Source organism: Gallinula chloropus (assembly GCF_964237585.1).
Source record: "Gallinula chloropus genome assembly, chromosome: 16".
NCBI lineage: Eukaryota > Metazoa > Chordata > Aves > Gruiformes > Rallidae > Gallinula > Gallinula chloropus.
The window spans coordinates 7,507,664-7,521,650 of NC_140101.1; the positions used below are offsets into that span (position 1 = coordinate 7,507,664).

Genomic DNA, 13,987 nt, shown 5'->3' on the forward strand with positions numbered 1-13,987 from the left:
TCTCCTTCAAGCATCCAGCCTGTACATGCACAGCACCACTCCCGAGTCACAGACAACAGCCCAAGTTCAGCCTATGCTGTGGAAAAGAGCAGAGAGGGCCTCATCCTGCTGCCAACAGGGAGAAGGCTGAGGTAAGAATCAATCTGCCACTCTCTGAAAGCCCTTTCAAAGGTGGCAATAACTCCTTTAAAGGTCCTGTCTGAACCACTCCCTCCACGAGAGCCACGACCCACCCAAGGCATGCTGGTGCCGTCTTGGTAGCATGAGCTTGCAATAATTTCCACCTGAATTTGGGGGGAGTCACATCCTATCAGTCTCTTAACTGATCAGGCAAGCATACTGCACCTTTATTATTGCCATGGCAATTTCACTAACATCCTGCCCCACACCAATCCTACCCTAAGAAAATCTTGTAACAACATGGAACAAGTCCTCCTGCCCCAGAGAGTGCCCAGGTTTGGTCCCCTCCAGGGCTGTCCTTTCTCCTTCCAGGCAATCTGGGACGCTGCCCAACTGTTTCCTTGCAGATATGAAGGTCTATTAAAGTAAGAATACTAATAATTATCAGTAGTAAAATTAGTACTGTTGGTTCCATTCTGTAAGAAACTTGTGCAAAACAAATCAATCCACGTCAAAAGGAAAAGCTTCCAACTGATATGGAAAATAAATATAGTTTCCAAGTATCCATCAAGAGTGTAAAAATAATGGAAATTTCAAAGAAAAAAAAAAAAGAAAGATGATTGAAACACAAATATTAAGCTGTGTTCTTTTAAATCATGTCTCAAATGGTCCAAGGGAGGACTTAGATCCAGGGCCAGCACACAGCTCTTGTACAGACCAAAATCACCATGGCCTCAGCGTCACATTCCTGCCCTGTCCTAAGTGATAACTGAAATTTATCATATGGGACAAAGTGTAAAGAAACCAGGCAGCAACAACAGGAGGCTGCAGCTGCGCCGTATCAGCTTTTCCTGAACCTCAGCAAGAAATAACAACGATGAGTTATGGTACAAAAATCCCATAATCAGAAAGGTCACTCAGTGACAACAACGACTTGTCAGCACAGGTATCGCGATGGAGCCAGAGGTGAAACGAGGGACCCCACGGGGTACAAGCCAGCTAGAGATGGTGTGCACCATGACTGGGTGCAAGGCCTGCAGGAATTCACAGAGCGGGTGGGTGCATCAAACACCCAGACACTAAGATCCTGAAAGAAAGAAGGGATTAACTGTCTCTGCTGTCCAACTCTGCAACGGAACAGAAAACTTGATAGACTTCCCCGTGGTTTTCTTATGGGGCCTCACTCAGCCTTGGAAGGAAAAGCAACAGAGGGCAGCTGACCTCTACCAAATAATCACTCACAGTATCGACTGTCTGAAAAATGAATCACTGTTCCAGGAAAGCCTAAATATTAACAAAAATATTTTTTAAAATTTTAAAAAGTGCCATTTAAAATATTTGAAGTATTAAAATATATTTCTTGCTGTTTTCTAGTGATCACAAGTGTAAGTGCAGCCAAGAGCTTGGAGAAATGACCCAGGGGATTTTCAGGTGTGGTTAAATACACACAAAAGGGCAAAACTTCTCTGTTTTTCTTTTAATTCCCCCCTCTTCCTCTTCCCTGCCTCCCAGGCATCAGCATGCAACTGGGACACCACTTCTCAAGCTCTGCACTTCTGCAGAGGAGCAAATGGACCCGAGATGTTTATTAAGGCATCATTATATGTCTGTGTGGCATCATTTGTTTTCTGTGGAAGAGACCATGCCAGGTCAAGATCAACAGTTTGAGCAGCCAATTCATCAGGTGGGAGCAGGTGGCAGGGGCGGTATAAGAAATCGCTGGAAAAGGAGTACAAAACTGAAATGGATGGAAGTGTAAAAGTAATAAGAAAGTGATCAGTGAAACTACAAACAACAGCAGATAAATCACACGAAACAAGTGCAGAGCAGAGAGCAGTGCAAGAGGGTGTCCTCAAACGTGGACAGAGCTTTAACCTCCCTGACAAGAGCTGAATCCATGAGTGTTTTTCCTTCAAATTCTGCCGGGAATCAGGAGGGTGAACAGTGCAGTGTAGGTGTTACCATTCAGAAAGAATTGGTCAGAAGAACCAGCCAACTTTCTTAACATTACTGTGGAAAAGGATGCAGAGAGCACTCAGAAAATGAAGCATCCCAAGGGATTTTCCACATTACCTTCACATCCACGTCCAAACTGTGTTTAATATTGTGAGAGTGTCTTACAGGATCGACACCTCTATACCAACCGGTGAGGACCCCTGAAGCAATGGCTGGGGTCATACCAAGATACAGAGTGGTCAGGGCTCAGGGACATGGAAAAGGAAGAAATGCTGAATATTGGAAGAGCTTTCCAATAAAAGGAATTACTTCACATCAACCTGACTGCTTCTGAACAGAAACTACCGGAACAATTTTATTGAGGATCGGGCTTCCGGCCAGTAAAATCTTTTTGCTATCAATAATCCAATTATTCATGACCAAAAAAAATCTGCTGGACCTCATCTAACACAGGTTTTGGACGAGGTACTGATAATGTGAAGGTAAAACTTCCAGAAGGTTTTTTTTTATATCAGTGAGACTTGTACTAGCTTAGACCTGCCCAGCTCTTTGATAATACATGAGGATACACTGGCTGTGGACATGAAGTCCGGTTGATTTGCTAAGTAGAGAAAGTCCTTTGAGATTTTATGGGTACAGTTGATTTGGAGCTATAAAATTGAAGCATTTATTGCAGACCAGAGGCCAACAACACTTCATTACAGACTGTCTAAACGCTTTCAGTTTATCCACTAGGTTCAAATCCAAACAATACTTCCCTTTTAAAGCATTTCTGGCTGATTCTCTTCCTACCAGGAATAACACCTTAAAAAAATAATGAATTTTTAATGTGTTTATCAATCTATGTTAAAATTTAAACGAAGGCAAAACACATCACAGATCTAGCTAGTACCTGCACAAAGTTTGCCTTGAACGACTACCAATTTGCCTTTCCTACATGGGCTAATTACTGCACGTATCTGCCAGTGCACAGCTGGAATTTGACTAGTCTGTATTGGAATTTTTCTGCATGCATCGTGCTGCCAGTTCCCTGCTCTTCCTGTGCAGGCAGTTCCCTTGCACTGACTGGAAATCTGCTGCACAAAAGAAGAGAGAAAAACGTTTAAAATAAGAAGATTCAGAAAGACTGAATCTGCTTTTAACTCATTGTTCAAGAATTCACTGTGTTTTAATACCCTATCTCACAATATGGGAGTCATGAAACACTCACTGCGAGAAGAACCAGCTAAACTGGCTGTTGCTGCCTCAGAAGAATGAAGCTTAAACAAGTGAGATTTCTTGGCAACTCACTGCCTAAAGTCTTTGGTCCATAAACACAACCCAGTGGCAGCTCCCAGACAAGGTGGCAGAGCTCCACGTCAACAACCTTTCCCCACAGCATCTGCCCAAGCAGAGAAGTTCTCCAAGGACCTGTTCAAGAGACCCCAGATCACATATGCCACCTGCTATCAGGTGTGACCATGGTCACTGCCTAGCAGAGCTACATGCCCACAGGGGCAGCAACCCTGTCAGATGCTGACAGGCAAGTCCTCTATGTGGTTACCTGCAGAGTCAGCTCATTTCAGCCAGCTCTGGGGTCTGCCCCGTTGTCTGCACTGGCGAGACAAGCGTGACTCCAACCTGTACCAGGTTTCATTTCTAATCATCTTTCAGATGTTGATGGCATATGGACTTTTCCATTTGCAATAGGCTAAATTTCTTACTGGTATAATTCCTTTGGAGCACATGGATTTAGGCAGAGGAAGAATTGGCTCAATGTTTTATTTTTCTTGGCACTCCGTACAGAACCTCTTGTTGCTAGTGTTGTTTCTTCTTGTCTGGTGGGTATGTGTGTGTATATATATATATATATATATGTATATATATTCGTTTCTTGCTGCCAATAGCAGTGGAAGTAGGAAGTGTCTACATCCTAAACTCTAACAATGTATCAAAATAGCAGTAATTAAAAAGAAATCATGTACTTGTTAGTCAAAAGCCCTCACGCTCCTGGCAAACAGCACACCTCACTCACTGGTGGCCTTCTGGATGACCCCAGCATTTCAGCAGCAGATCCTCATCTTCCTTTTCTTTCACCCTGTAACAACTTTGGGTACTAGTAGGGGTGTTGAGGCACATCCTGAGGCTGGCCAGCCCTGTGGAATGCAATTGCGTTCCAGCAAGGGTTTGTTTTTTATTAATTCCATTTTATGAAAAGCAAAACAGTGCCCATTTCTGTGGAAATTAAATGGTGTGTTTCCACATCACCTCCTCTGTTATCACCAATTTAAAGAAAAGGATGACAAGATTCTGAGTACTTTTTCCCAATGATCATTCCCAAAAAGAATGAGATGATTTCCTGTCTTTTTTCCCAACTTGTTTGTCCTCACGTGATTGAGAGGCAACCTCTCCTATGAAACTCCTCTTCCTCCCATGTCCCTTCCCATCACAATTTAGTCTCCCCAACCAGCATCAAGCTGCAAAGTGGCTGCACCACTACCTGTTCTTGTCTCCTCTGTGAGCAGCCACATTTTTTTGCGTTTTCTCCTTGACACTGGTAGAAACGCCAGCGTTAGAGAAAGCAGACAATTAAAGGTCAAAAATTCAAGTGTTTTTCTGTTCCACCCTATTGCTGTCAGAGAGAAGCAATCATGCCTGCAAATGCACTTTACAGGGCTGAGAAGATCTGTTTCTCAACTTAAACTATGTAACATTTAAATATCAAAAACTTTGTTTTCTAATGAGGGAAGTATTGAGGGGGGAGAAATGAATTATATGCTTGATGTATACTGAAGGCTAGGAAAATTAAGGCCATTTCCCATGGTGAGAATGCAGTGATTTCAGTTTGTGAGAGTAAATTAAACCTTTGGGAGAATTTGTCTTCCATTAAATTGAACAGCTAAACAGGCACAGAAGATTTTAATGTCACCACCAGCAAACCCCAAAGGTTACAAAAAGAAAAAAGAAACACTGTTTTCTTGTTTGGAAGTTCTCTGTCTCTCTACCTAGGAAAAATGCAAACTGTAAATGTATGTTGAGACACAAAGACTCTTAAAGATCATAATTCCATTCCTATACCATATGCTATTAATGTCTGTCAACACTGTTTAGCCAGCAACTGCTGACAGAACCATATTTGCTATCTAAATACATCATAAATAAATCAGTAATGAACTGCTTTAGTAAACCTTCTGCACTGATTGGAAATACAGATCGAGTAAACAAACTCTGGGGATAGCATTTTGCAGCTAGAAGTATATACAACTGTTTAATGTCAGTGACAAAGTCACTCACACCTCTCTCTGGCAAGACACAAGGCGGGTGAAAGAAAATCCTAAGGACGGCAAAAGTGTTTAATCAATTGTAGCGAATGTACCTGTCAGCATCCATCATATTACAGCTCCTTTCCTTACCTTATGCAAATGGCAGGAAAGGGACTTTGAGCGGGGAGAGCTATAAAAAAAGCTGGTAACAAAATCAAAGCCCTCAGCTCAGTCAGGGTCTTGTGACTCAGGAGATGGGCACGGAAACCCGGCTGAGAATCACAGAATCCTCGAATCATGGAATCATAGAATGGCATGGGGTTGGAAGGGACCCCAAGGATCACAGAGTTCCAACCCCCCTGCCACAGGCAGGGCCACCAACCTCCTGGCCTGGATCTACACAAGGTTGCCCAGGGCCCCATCCAACCTGGCCTTGAGGTTCAGGAGCTTCCCAAGGCTGCCTGGTCAGGAGCAAGCACAGCTCTGCTGACTCCTGGGCTAACAAAAGAGCAGACTCTGTCCTAGGGATGAGTCTTTCTGTGGCAATGGCACATGCTCAGCAGGAATAAAGAGGGACTAGAACTGAGTTTCAAGGGGGGACTCCTGACTCTGCTGTAGGTCAGCCAACAGTTTGCAGAGCTTCTGCAGGCTCCTGAAGGTAAAAACGAATGGAGATTTGTGTCAGGATTTGGCTTTGAACTGTGGAATACACTGACATCAAAAACTTCAAGTACTTCACAAATATGCATGATAAAAAATGGTAAGAAACCTTCCCTTACTTGTTCAAACAAACCCACCCAAACGTCTGGACAAAAGCAAACCTTTGGTGAAGAGGAGCCAGAACTAGAATTTATCTCAGGAGGTGGGATGCTGAGAGAGGAATTCGTGGTACTGGTGACTGCTAGACTTTAAAAAAAATCTACTAGCACCATAAATTTGTAATTGAATAAATATTTCTTGTCTTCCCAACTCTTTTTTGACACAGGTTTTTTGAAAGTTACTTTCTGACAGCTCTCTGGTAATTAGACACCACAGCTTTATATCAGAAGAACAGTCTTAATTAAGACTGCAGAGAGATGCTAAAATTATAATTTCCTCTATGCTATATTTTAGCAGCAGAAATTCTTGGAGATCCCTGTGGGATGAGACTTTAGTCCAGAATAAAACAAGTGCTAATTTATCATGATGCTTGCAATGGATGGTATTTAAAAAAATAGATTTTATCTCCTAGATGGAGGATTAAAAGTTTCTCTTAATCCCATCAGACAATTAAAAATCTATTCCTTTGTTCCCCCCCCTCCCGCCCAGTTACTGTCAGTTCCTGACCCGGACAGCCTGTGAGATGCAAAAAAGACCTGCTTACAAATTCTGCTCGCTGCGGAGGCTCATGGAGCAGTGGCAGGTGTTAGTCTGTAGAGCAGGAATTAGCTCTGTACACAGAGGCTGAACACAGGGACAGGGAAGGCTGCGGCTCGTTGTGCCCCACCACGGGGCACTCGGTCTGCCCTGGGCACGGCAGAGCAGGATCCATCCTGCTATGCTCACGCCTTCCCTGGCCCCACGCTCCAGAATCAGGTGGGCAGATGCTACATACTAGAAAGAGAAAGGTGAAAAGGAGCCTGGGCCTGTAAGGGAAAAGGGTAGGATCTTACCTTCCAGTAAATCAAGATATAAATTTAAATTATGAGTACCTTAAGAAGACTGAGGTTCATGCAAAAGAATACAGCCTAAGACAAGGTTCCCTCTGGTGTCATTTGTTTTTGTGACAAGCTGCAGAGATTGCTGGAACAGAAGAAGTCCCAAGCTCCTAAATACCATCTCAAGTAGAGTTCATGTAAAAAAGAAGAGAAGCGGCACCGTCTGGATGATAAACATTCATATTTTACAACCTTTCAGTTTATTTACTGATATATCTTTTTCTACCTATATTTGTTGTTTGTATCAGCTTGCCTAGGCAAAACAGAGCCATACATAATTCAGGGATAAAATTGCCATCAAGTCACCGCAGAATCTAAACAAATAGACCCCAAACATATATTTTTCATTAATAACCCTCCATTACCGAGTTGCGACACTTTGAACCAAAAATAAATAAATAAAATAGCAAGATAAAAAAAAAAAAGAGAAAAAACCCCAGGAAGACACCTCATTATTTAATGCCAGACACCCCGGCTTTGTGCTCAGAGCAGGCGGAGGCGACGGCACCAAAGTTAGTGCTTAATGTGGCCGGGGAGCGTGGCCCAGGCTGGCAGGGGGGGACAGGGGGAAGCAATCAGCCACTCGGCCAAGGCTGTCACCACTCCTCAAGCCTGCGAGACAAGGCTAAGTGTGGAAGCTCCCATGCCACTTACGCATTTCATTTTTTGCTGTCTTCCTGTCCAAAAAAAGGAAGAAAAGGAAAAAAAAAAAAGAAAAAGAAAAAAAGGGAGGGGTGCAGTGGGGAAAAGGAGAGAGAAGAAGAACTGCTAATTTACAAAGCTGAAAATAGCAGCTGCTAATGGGCTTTTGCACTCCTTCTTTAGTCCCTGCAAGGTCACGATCAGAAGTAGCCCATGATTGATTCTAAAGCGAAGCTCAGCTCTTCCCAGCTCTAAGGGACATTAAAAAATCTGAAAGGAGCTCAAAAGAGAAAACAAAGAAGTGACCTATTTTACAGAGCCCTGAAGTCCTCTGGGGTCTCAGAATGAACTTGGAGGGTGGAGCCATGCCCTGTTTTTTTAATTGTCCCTCATAATAACTATTGCATTACAAGGAACAATTAATTGTATAGATTCGTCTAACACCATCAATTTTGTGGCCATTTTACTGCTATTTCTTACAGCTCTGCAAAAAAGAGCCCTCCTCTTCCCTCCCATGCTTAAAGGGTTAAATGAGATGAGTGACAGCCTTTCTGCATGATTTACAACTTCGAGCCCTGTAGTGAAACCAGCGCTTGATGGATGATCCTGAAAGACGGAGACTAACCATAAATCATGTCTTTGAATCATTGACAAAGATAAAGGAGAGAAAGAAAAAGCACTGGCATTGACATTCATTCTCCCAATAATGTACATTGGCTAGTTACAATACAGAACCTTAATTAAAAAAGCGAACTCAGAGTAGTCACCTCAGCGCAGGGAACACGCTGCGCTGGAAGGCTCCTGAAAATCACAAATAGAAGTTCAAGCCACAACCATGACAGGTCCCAGGGAAGAGCATCAGATGTGCACTTACTACTGCCCTGCGCTGGACAGTAAATGCGATAAACACCACTCCTAACTCCCCCCTTACCCCTTATGTAGCACCCAGCTTTCTTTTTTTGTGCCTCTTCCTCATTCCATCTCCCTGTTGCTGAGCAGAATGCCCAGGCAGGGCGAGTGTCTTGTCGGTTGAGGGGCTGGATGCATTATGCAGAGATGCCAGTCTTCAGCGGCAAAGCAAGAGCTATCACCCCTGCCTTACCGAGACCCCAGGCATGACTTGTCTGGGGGCCACATGGAAATTTGGGCATGACGAGGCTACAGAAGGGCCACGCGTTTGTATATCATGACATGCCTGTGACAGAGCAGTGCTAGAACCGATCGGGATGTCTGTCCATCTAATGTTTCCAAACCCTTGGTAGAGATGAAAGAAGAATAGTCAAATCCCCCAAGTCACAGGCCAGGAAGAGGAAATCACTGCTCAGCCTCAGGTGCCACTCTTGCACGCTCACACAAAGGCATTTGATACATTTAATAGCACACAAGAAATGGGAGGAACCCCCCAAATATCAGCTTCCAGGAGGCAGAATGAGGGGCCAGTTAAGGGTCGTGTTAAGACCTACTGGGGTAACGGACAGCACAGTCCTTAACAGTCCCACCCTTCTGTGCAGGGTAATAACCGGTGGACTGACAGAGACGGATGCAAAGCAGAGAGCACCCGTTTCATACACCCACCAAGGGAATACACGAGTTGGGGACTGGCTGAGCCAACCCACACAGGACACACGCAGATGAGTGCAGTGCAGAACTGCAGCCAGCCTGAGATGGAGTGGCTTGGCCATTGAACCTAAACAAGAAAAAAAAAAAACCCAAACCATGATAAACCCATGAGAAGAGAAAAGAGGGAGTAAAGGGAAGACTATATGAATAGAAGCAGAGAGAGGAAAGCCTAGATATGCCCATTAATGCTTCCCGCTGTGCTTAATTCTGGAGAAAGAAAGCCACAGGCTTGACAACTTCATGTGCTCACATGAGCTGAAAGCGGGGGTGAATGAACTCCCAACTTCTCTGACTTTCGTCCCTTCCCTGAATCTTTCAGATTTGTCAGAAATCTTTGAGCACCTCAAGCCTTTAATCCTCACAGTTTAAAGAAAATATTGGGATTTCATGCATGGAGAAACTCAATTATAAAAACAAAACAAAAGAGGACAAGCAACACTAAGCAGGGTTTTGTAGGTAAAGGGAAACTACCTTTTACCAGAGGGAACAACTCCACAGAACAGCTGAAGGCCCAACAGGGTATATTTCAGATGGCACAACAATCCCAATGCACTCAATTTACTTGCAAGTGCCATTCCCATCCTTCCCTGCTGTCTTTGCTGGGTCTCAGCTACCCATTTTCTCCTTTTCCACTTTATTCAGCTGATCATGACCGTTTTGATGTGTTCATGCAATCTGATTTGTGTAGAAAATCCAAGAGCCTGACAAAGGGTGAGCTCTCCTGTGCAGGCAGCAAGGCTGAAGCCGGACACTGCAAAATTTATTTGATGATTCCCACCCCCCTCCCTGCCAATTACAAGTTTTCTTCAGCACATTATTCACAACTCAAAATGTTTCCTGCTAATTATTCTTATCCCATGGCTTTGTCCTCAGCGCTTCCAAGCTGGCTCACTCAGAGCAGGGACACTGAAGTTTCTTTCCTCTTGGTTGCACGAATATCTATCTATCTCAGGTTCAGACTTCTATAGCAAATATGTTATCATGTTGGGTTGACTGGATTTGCCATTTATTTTCCATATGTATTTTCTGAAGTTTACTTTGCCAATAAACATTCCTATTAGAAACAATTTGTAGCAGCTAAAAGGGAGAAAACACAGTCACTTCTTCTAGGTTGTTTGCAAATGCAAGAGGATATGAATTGACCTTCCATTCCATCACTGTCCTTCAATTTTGGGTATAAATTCTTCCTCTGTATTACAAACATAATGCCAGTAACTCAGGAGAAATCTTGGTTAGAAAATATTGCTGAAGTGAAAAAAAGTGTTAAACTTACCCTTGGGAAAATCAGCCTTTTTCTCTTTTTAAGGGAGAGAAGTGAGTAGAGAAGCCCTGAAATTTAAACTTTTGTTTGGAAACAGATGAGTACCTGAAAACCAGCTGGGTTGGAGTTGATAGGAACCGGACTCAGCTACTCCCAGCTCCCATCCCTGCCACACAGGAACATATCCTGCCACTCAGCACAACCCCCAGCTGATTTCAGCACACAAAGCACCTGTCCTGAGTCAAGGGGTCACACCCCAGTATAAATCCAAGGGAGAGGTTACCCACTCCAGGATTTGGTGCAGAGCAGAAAGCTGGGTGTCAGCTGTTTGCTCTGTCCCAGCAAGGTGAACTGGCCTTATTTCATTGCAGCTGCCTGGGTTAAGAAGTACAACTGTACTAATGATATTATTTCACTAACTCTTGAGGTGATAAAGAAGACAGACATCCAGCTGTCACAGGAAATGACCCCGAAATGAAGTGAAATGTTCCACTAAGAAGCAGTTACACCTTTGTTAAGAAGTGCTGCAAGCACACGGCACAAGATGCTACGCATGGCTGTTAGCAGGGAGTGTATACGTGTTGCACCCCTGGAGATGGTGGAAACAAAGCCCCTTAGAAGGCGTTTTCCAGAGGTTTTTGGGACACTGTAAATCAATCCCGTGGTGTGAATGCAGGCTGATGGGTGAAGTCAGAAAGAAAGAGGAAATAATCCACCTGATTTCACAGTAAGGACAAATTGCAGTTTCAAATTAGCAAAGGCACATGGGCGATGCCTCACGAGGTCAACAGTTACTGCAGCCAATGTGCAGGTCCCAACGAGACCCCAGGGTGTGAGGAGCAAAGGTTGGCTCTGGGCAAGGTGGCAACTCTGTACCCAGGCCAGGCAGCAGGTGTTGCGAGGGGGGCAGCTCGCTACGTGTGCCCTTGTTCTCCAGGGTCCGGAGGCCGGGGCTGCCACGCACCCCCAATGCCATCACCGGGTCTGTGGGGAGGAGAGGGAGGGGGGTGTTGTGGTACCACGGCCCCACGTGCAGCAGGGGAGAGGATCCCTGGGCACCGGGAGGAATTCGGTAGATTTGGTGATACAGGAGGGTTGGGGAGAGGGAAGAGTTAATGCAATAGGTTTTGGCATTTGACAGAGAATACTTATGTTTAACCATTCATAACTAAATCACATCAATTTAAGTGGGTTCCGTGTATTTCTGACTCTCGCATTAATCTCTATGCAGAGAGAGTGTCTAAATATTTGTCTCTTTCAGTTCCGATATTGTAATTCTCTACCCAAACTGAGGGGAATCCCTTGGTTTGGGGGCTTTTCCCCCTCCCTCCTCTCCTTTTTCTTACCTTCTTTTCTTTCTTTTCTGGTAGAAGAAAGCGGTGAAAGGCTTTGGATGATCATTTAAGGAAACAGGGATTTAATAAACCCAGTGTTTGGGTACATCACAGCTTTTATGTTGGCGCTGAACTCCACATACATTAAATCCACATCATCTATCAATCTTACAGTTGCGTGTCACTTATGAAAATCTACTGAGTATTGTTTTCATCTTGCCTTACAACAAGCAGCAAAGCCTCATGAATACTGAAGAGCATAGTAAATACTGCACATCTTTTATTTTTAAAGGTCTAGACAGTTTGGAATGGCAAGATTTCTTTGTTGAAAATTGCAGCTTAAAGCAATAATTCCCAGATTCCTCCTCCCCTATTTTTTCCATTCCATGTGCAAACAAGCAGAAGCATTGCTCTGTATCATTAGTAACACCTACAGTGGTGCCGCAGCCTCACCATACTAGTGCTCCGCTGGTGCTGGCCATTAATCCAGCCTGATGTTGGTTCAAGTGTGATATTATTATTCAAATTCCATCCCACTAGGAAGGAACCAGCTCTGAGATGTATCTATTCATTTCCACTGCTTTATTGAAATCTGACAACCTGCTTTTTCTACATTTTTGAATACTGCAACTTTATGACCACACACTGCCATCACCCCGCTCTTATTTGCCTCAATAGCCCTCAGTAGTGGATCTGCCATGGGCTGAATTTAATAGAATAATATTTTACTGTTAGACAGCACCTTTCATTTTGAAGAATAAAGCCTCATTGAAATTCAGTCATCTTTGGGGCCCAGAGAGGCGCAGCTTGGCAAACAGGGATGCTTTGGCCAGGGACACGACCAGGCTGTTTCTGGGAAGAGGGCACAGTGACCTCTAATGCGCACGCAGACCCGGGAGGTGCGAGGTGTCATCCCAAACACCATGACCCTCTGTTGCACATCTCTAGTCTGGGAGAGCAAATGGGTAACTGGGTCTCCCTAGATGCTGCTGTGCTGACAGATTGCAAGCATGGCCTATTTGTGTCAGGCTGCAATGCACAAAGGTCCCTCACGAGGTGCGAGAGTTGTCTGAACCTTCCCAAAGAGCTGCAGAAGCCTGGGTTTGGCTTGAGTCACCAGGCGCCTGAGGGATTGGGAGGTTCAGTGTGGTTCTTACTTTATAGAGACCCAGTACCCTCTGCACAGGCTTGACATCTCACTGGTGTCTCTTCGACTTGCTTGCTATCCTTGTTATCTTGTCAGTTCTACAAACCACATTTGTGTGCCATTAACTTTTTTGGCACAGCTTTTCACAAGCTCAGAGCTAACAGGATTCTCATGAAAAACAAGGACTTGGTGAACCTTAGCTTTGCTTACAGGACTAAGAAGTGCAGAATTGACTTCTAACCTTTCTGTTTGTTTCTATGGCCATGCCAGGAAAGGTAACTTCCTTCCTCCTACAGACACAAAAGCAGAGCTCCCTTCATTCATGCTGTGAGCTGCACTGGAGCCGGAGCTATTTCGGGTGATGAGTAGCCTTTTGTGATTTCACTAAAAGACCTGGTAGAATCAATCCACTGCTACTTGTCTGGGCAATTCAACTTCACGATAGGATTAAGAGCTACCACTGCAATCTACTACAGGCAGGAGCAGTAAGTCGTCTGAACTCTCACTCGAAGATTATCTAGCTAACTAAGGGTAGGTACTGGAGCCAACCCATTTAAACACCTTGCTGCTGATTGAGGAGCGATGAAGAGGAGTGCTCCAAAGCTGCTCTAAAGACTCTGCTGGTACAAGCAGGCTGTGAATGAGTATGGAGTTGTTATGGCTGAGTTATCAAATCAGTGAGATATCATTTCAGGGTGTTTCTGATTCCTCTGGGCTGAACTTAGTATAAATTGAACTTGCCTGACTCAAAGGAATCAGGACATGAAACATTCACAGGTGTCAACTTAGTTTAGTGAACCCAAAATTCGATAGAGGAGGTTCTGCAAAGCCAAGGCATTGCACGTGTCTGTCAGTGGGAAAAGGACCACTGACCATTTTCAGGTGGTTCAAACGAAGTGGCACAGGCATTCAAAGCAACGCTGTGTTTTGCCAAACAGATGTGATTTCATGAAAGCAATCCCAAAACC

The 13,987-nt window shown here is 44.2% G+C and overlaps 1 protein-coding gene across 1 annotated transcript in view; it reads right to left on the reverse strand.

The window, feature by feature from the left end:
- The window catches only part of TSHZ2 (teashirt zinc finger homeobox 2), a gene marked incomplete at its 3' end in the record, with an annotated part of 135,226 nt that overhangs the window by 11,867 nt on the left and 109,372 nt on the right, over positions 1-13,987 (reverse strand). The gene's annotated exons all lie outside the window — the stretch shown is intronic.